The sequence below is a fragment of the Ictalurus furcatus genome, chromosome 2 (assembly GCF_023375685.1).
Source record: "Ictalurus furcatus strain D&B chromosome 2, Billie_1.0, whole genome shotgun sequence".
NCBI lineage: Eukaryota > Metazoa > Chordata > Actinopteri > Siluriformes > Ictaluridae > Ictalurus > Ictalurus furcatus.
In genome coordinates, this window is record NC_071256.1 from 38,257,970 (window position 1) to 38,263,969 (window position 6,000).

At 43.1% G+C, this 6,000-nt stretch overlaps 1 protein-coding gene across 2 annotated transcripts in view; it reads right to left on the minus strand.

Annotated features, from left to right (window-relative positions):
- lrrc4ba (leucine rich repeat containing 4Ba) overlaps window positions 1–6,000 on the minus strand; it is a 61,623-nt gene that overhangs the window by 36,179 nt on the left and 19,444 nt on the right. The window lies entirely within an intron of this gene.

Consider the following 6,000-nt stretch of genomic DNA (forward strand, 5'->3'; position numbering starts at 1 on the left):
CGAGATCGCATGTGGTGAGAGGATGAGGAGAAGCTAATCACTACTGAACAGACCCAAAACGAAATAAACACTGTGACTAAGCTGTGTGTGTGTGAGTGAGAGAGAGAGAGAGAGAGAGAGAGAGAGAGAGAGAGAGAGAGTGAAATGAGTGGGTGAGTGAATAAAAGTGTTCACAGTGAGGGCACTCAGTAAATTCCCTATAACCTCAGATTTATTACGTTAATAATGCTGACATCACTACACACCTCCCTCTCTCCCTCCTTCCCTCCCTCCCTCTCTCTCTCTCTCCACTTTAATCACTCACTATCATTTCTTATTTTTTCTGTGACTGCCACACAATAATTTCTTTCTTTCTTGTTCTGTCTCTCTTTCCTGTCATCTCTCATTCTCACTCTGTTTTTCTTTCTTTCTTTCTGCATTTCTCTGTGTTACTCTTCCTTTCGCACTCGTCTTAGTCATTTTCGTTCTTTCTGAGTTTCATCTCGATTTTCTTTCACTATTTTTCATGCATCCGTTTCCTTTCTGACCTTCCCCATCACAACCTCTTTTTTGTTTTTCTTTCTTTCTTTCTTGCCTTCGAGCTTTATCTTCCTTTCTCGCTGTGTGTGCATTTGTTCTTTCTGACTCTAGTGATAAATCTCTCCTTTTTTTGGCTTCCGCTCTTGTTTTTTTACGATTTTGCATGAATTCTTGTCTTTCACTATCTTTCTTTCTAAAATAGTTTTTCAGTGTTATAGTGGCGCTTGAAAGTTTGCGAACCCTTTAGATTTTTCTGTATATCTTGATTAATATGACCTAAAACATCATCCGATAGGTGTGATCCTCTTGTGCAGTAATAACTGCAGATAAACGTTCGGGGTAACTCTTGATCAGTCCTGCACATCGGCTCGGAGGAGTTTTATCCCGTTCCTCAGTACAGAGCAGCTTCAACTCTGGGGTGTTGGTGTGTTTCCTCACATGAACGGCTCGCTTCAGGTTCTTCCACAGCATCTCCATTGGATTAAGGTCAGGACTTTGACTCGGCCGTTCCAAAACATTAACTTTATTCTTCTTCAACCGTTCTTTGGTAGAACGACTCGTGTGCTTGGGGTTGTTGTCTCACTGCATGACCCACTTTCTCTTCAGATTCAGTTCATGGACAGATGTCCTGACATTTTCCTTTAGAAATCGCTGGTATCATTCAGAATTCATTGTTCCATCAGTGATGGCGAGTCGTCCTGGTCCAGATGCAGCAAAACAGTCCCAAACCCTGACACTAGCACCAGCATGTTTCACAGATGTTATAAGGTTCTTATGCTGGAATGCAGTGTTTTCCTTTCTCCAAACATAACGCTTCTCATTTAAACCAACATGTTCTATTTTGTCTCATCAGTCCACAAAACATTTTTCCAACAGCCTTCTGGCTTGTCCACGTGGTCTTTAGCAAACTGCAGAAGGACAGCAATGTTCTTTTTGCAGAGCAGTGGCTTTCTGCTTGCAGCCCTGCCATGCACACTATTGCTGTTCAGTGTTCTCCTGATGGTGGACTCATGAACATTAAAGGAATCATAAGATGATTTTTAAACGTTAATTATGTTGCTTATTGGGAGTAATAAAATGTTCAAAAAGCACATTATTTCTCAAATACTGCACATTATTGAAGTACATTATTCCCAGGCTGCCTGAAACGCTCCCATTTCACCAAAACACCTCCTTCCGAAAAGCCCCCGAAAAGCTCTGATTGGCCAGCTGACCAGTTGCATTGTGATTGGCCAAAAGCTTTGCGCGTGTCGGAAAAGTAACAACCTTAGCTTTAGCGTTAGCGCCAGCCTCCAAAGCAAGCTCCTGAGCAACATGTCGTCAGTTTTACCAGATCCTCAAGCGGAAGCAAGTTTGCACACACAACTTGGGCAGAATGTTTCACAGCGGTAAGTTTTTATTTTGTAACTCTCTTCCCTTTCGGATACGATGTAAATTCCAACCCCGCTGGCGGGACTAACCATGCTGTACACAGCTACTGTACATAGGTACTCATGCAATATATCTTTGGAAAGATAGGATTCTTGTGATTCGATTGATATAAACCGTTTCAACATACAATCACAACATCAGCTACAACCACTGTCTCGGTCAGACCACCAACATACAAACAAACAATTAAAAAACTGAGGCAATTTAGCAGACTTAGCCAGCACATTAGCAGAGGTCTACAACTGAGCCACAGCACAAAACTCCGCATTTGAACAGTCAATAGCAGATAAATGATCAAACACTTACAGGCTCTGATTCATAAGCACGAGATTGTCCAAGCAAAGTGGGAATCACCCCACTCTTGAGGAGCAGCATTTGTGTGTACTCCAAGTTTCAGGAAACTGTCCTCTGTAAAATGCGCTGTGCACAAGCCAACGTTTGGGTCGTACTGCTCAGGAACAGCATTATAAATAAACAGTAACCACTGATTTTGTCTGTTTTTGGAAGGCTAAACAAAAAGGTTTTGCTTTCGCACCGAAACACATAGCGTCTCCGTGACATGCCGCCTGAATTCACAGAAGCCTCGCTTTCTTTCTTTGTGGCTGCCTTTGGGCGGGATTATGCTGATAGTGCACGCTGTGACAGAGAAATTACGGAAGTAAATCTGGACTTCGAACGAGGCGTTTCGGGCGGGTCTGGAGCAGTGTTCTCTGTCGGATGGAATAAATCCCTTTGGGGGAAAATATGCGTTTGGGGACTTTGCAGTGCTTATACATGCACAAACAAATACATTACACTCCCAAACAGAAGGAAAACATTTCAAATCATGTTATGTAATGTCCCCTTTAACATTAGCCAGTGTGAGAGAGGACTTTAGTTGCTTAGAAGTTACTCCGGGTTCCTTTGTGACCTCGCGGCCTATTACACATCCTGCTCTTGGAGTGATCTTTGTCGGTCTCCACTCCTGTGGAGGGAACAATGGTCCTCCATTTGTACACAATCTGTCTGACTATATATCGGTGGAGTCCAAACTCTTTACAGATGGTTTAGTGACCTTCTCCAGCCTGATGAGCATCAACAACTCTTTTTCCGAGGTCCTCAGAAATCTCTTCTGATCGTGTTGTGATACAGTTCCACAAACATGTGTTGTGAAGATCAGACTCTGATAGATCCCTGTTCTTTAAATAAAACATGGCACTCACTCACTCACACCTGATCATCATCATCCCTCTGATTAAAAACACCTGACTCTAATTTCACCTTCAAATTAAACTGCTACTCCTAGAGGCGCACATACTTTTCCCGCTCACAGATATGTAATATCGGATCATTTTCCTCAATAAATAAATGACAGAGTATAATATTTTTGTCTCATGTGTTTAATTGGGTTCTCTTTATCTACTTTTGGGACTTGTGTGAAAATCTGATGAAGTTTTAGGTCGTATTTATGGAGCAATGTAGAAAATTCTAAAGGGTTCACAAACTTTCAAGCACCACTTTTATATCCAAAATCTAAACAAAGCTAACATTTGTATTGCTATTTCTGTACACTTATTCCTTTCCACCTTTCCTCTCCTCCAGATTTTAATCTCTCTCTCTCTCTCTAAGAGATTATTTTTTTCTTCCTCACTCTATTTTTTTCTTGAACTTTCTGCTCTGAATGTGTACATGACCAGAGTGTTAATGTTTCCCTTCTCGCTTCTTCCACTTTCTGCTCCAGAGGATGTAAACACACACACACACACACACACACACACACACACACACACACACACACACACACATACTCCTCTGTTATAAATCTGTTCTCTCCGAGGAGAGACGGATCTGCTCAGAAAGCCATGAACGGAAACGCAGTCCAGAGCGGTCATGTGACCTGTCATGATCAGACGTCATTATCATCTGACCACACCTCTTTATAATATGTATTCGTCCTAACCCCTACCCCCCCCCCCCTTTTACGATTGCGCCACTGTGCTCACTTTAAAAAATACAACTCTGCAATTTTTCATCTGCATCAGTGCCATGATCCCAAAAAACACAAGAGCCACGTGTTAACAGAAAAAAAAAAAATCCCTCGCTTCTAATTGCAGACTTCCATCTGGTCCGAGCTCGTTTAGTCTCTCGCTGACCCGAATTAAACTCTGTGAAGCTAAATACAGACGACGGCGTGTCGACGTCTCACACACTCACTCAGGAGGACGCCGAAGCTCTCGCTGCTCTCGTTAACCGAACCAGGATCTAAATAAATCTGACCGCTGCTTTACCCGGAGTCCCAGCGTCTTCACACCCGACTGAACTCCGCCGCCCGGTTCACGCACACGCTCAGATCAGAGTTCATTACACATAAAACTGCACAAGTGTGTGTGTGTGTACAGCAGGTTTCACAGCTTTATAAATAAACCCTGCCACCCCAAATCGCCACCCTGATTTTTATTTCTTACTCCTGTGCGAATCATTCAGACTTACATCACAACTGTAGGTAGGAATTCACTCAGTATAAAGAATTACAAAGCCAACACATCGTAGACATCAGTGACTGCGTTTACACGGACAGCAGTAATCTACTTACTGACCTTATTCTGAATAAGACAATGTTCTGATTAAGGTGTTTACATGAGTCGCTTTTAGAATACTCCTGTCATGTTCCCGTGTTACGTGTTATAGAACATAGCTGGATTAACGTCACGCGTCATTACGTCCCCGCGCCACGCCGTCCGACGTCCCTCCAGAATTTCACGTATCGACACACAGTTGGTCTTCGTTATGGGACCGTATACAGTTTTGTGTGTTTTTATTTTTAATTTTACGAAAGCTTCAAGTGCAGTTAATTATTTGTCGTGCTGTACGTGCTAATAGACGACTGATTGAAGCCGTGGGCTGTGTCCCGAACCATGTACTTGCCGTCTATATAGTAGCTGAGATACATGTATTTCTCCTACTATACAGTAGGTAAGCACGCGGTGTGGGACGCAGCTGTGCTCTCTCGTTTGCTGTGAAACGGTCGAGCGCTGCCGTGTGTGTACGCGTCCTGACGCACAATGCGGTGAAAACTCCAACACGACGTTAATAGTGTGATTAAGGTGTGTACATGTCTGTAACGTGACTAAAACAGGAATACTCCACACGTCTTAATTCCATTCGTGTTTACTTCGAGTATGACTTTAATCAGATTAAGGTCATCAGTAATCTCTGTTTACATGCTAGTGTCTTAATCAGAGTATCGTCTTAATCGGATTCATATCGGATTATTGTTCTCCATGTAAACAAACTGATTGACTCGACATCATTTCCTCTCCTTCGTGGCGGGCCGATCTGAGTAATCACTCTTTTATTACAGTCGTGTTTATTTACAGAAATGTTTTCACGGACAAACCGAGCGAGCGATTCCTGCCACATTTACAAACCTTTCAGCTGCATTCGTTTTCTGCGTACTCGTGTGCGTATATCCCTGGTATATACGTTTGCGTTTAGCCACGCCCACAAATCAAGGTAAAAGCTCACAGAGAGCTGAAAACGACAGAATGGCGACTAGATGTTGAAGAGAGTGCGTCCTGAGCATGGCGTAGTAATGCAGCTCAGCCACTGCAGCGCATCAGCTACCATAGAGAAACACTACTGTAACTCCTCCTGCTTTTATAGGGTGCCCTTACTTTTGCACAGACTGTAAGCCTAGTCTCGTTGGACGTCAACTCCGATATAAGTGTAATCCGTATATCGATAAAATGGCAGGGACTCCGACAGTTATACGATGTGAAGCCAATCGATCGAGGTTCACCTTACTGAGTTGTTTTACACGAAACTCAGGGATCGGACCGGATTTTCACGAACGTCACGTTTCTTGAGTAAATGCTCCTGCGAACAATCTCCGAGTCCGTCCGTTTGTGGGCAGTTTGGCACTAAACTTTTCTTTTTTTCCTCACAAACCGGTGAAGAAACAGAAGCTTGTCAGTGTGGTGAATAGGATAATTAGGTGGATTCTGATTGGTCGATGGAGATGGAGATGGAAACCCAGGCGTGTGATCACATGATGCTACGATGCAAACTGTT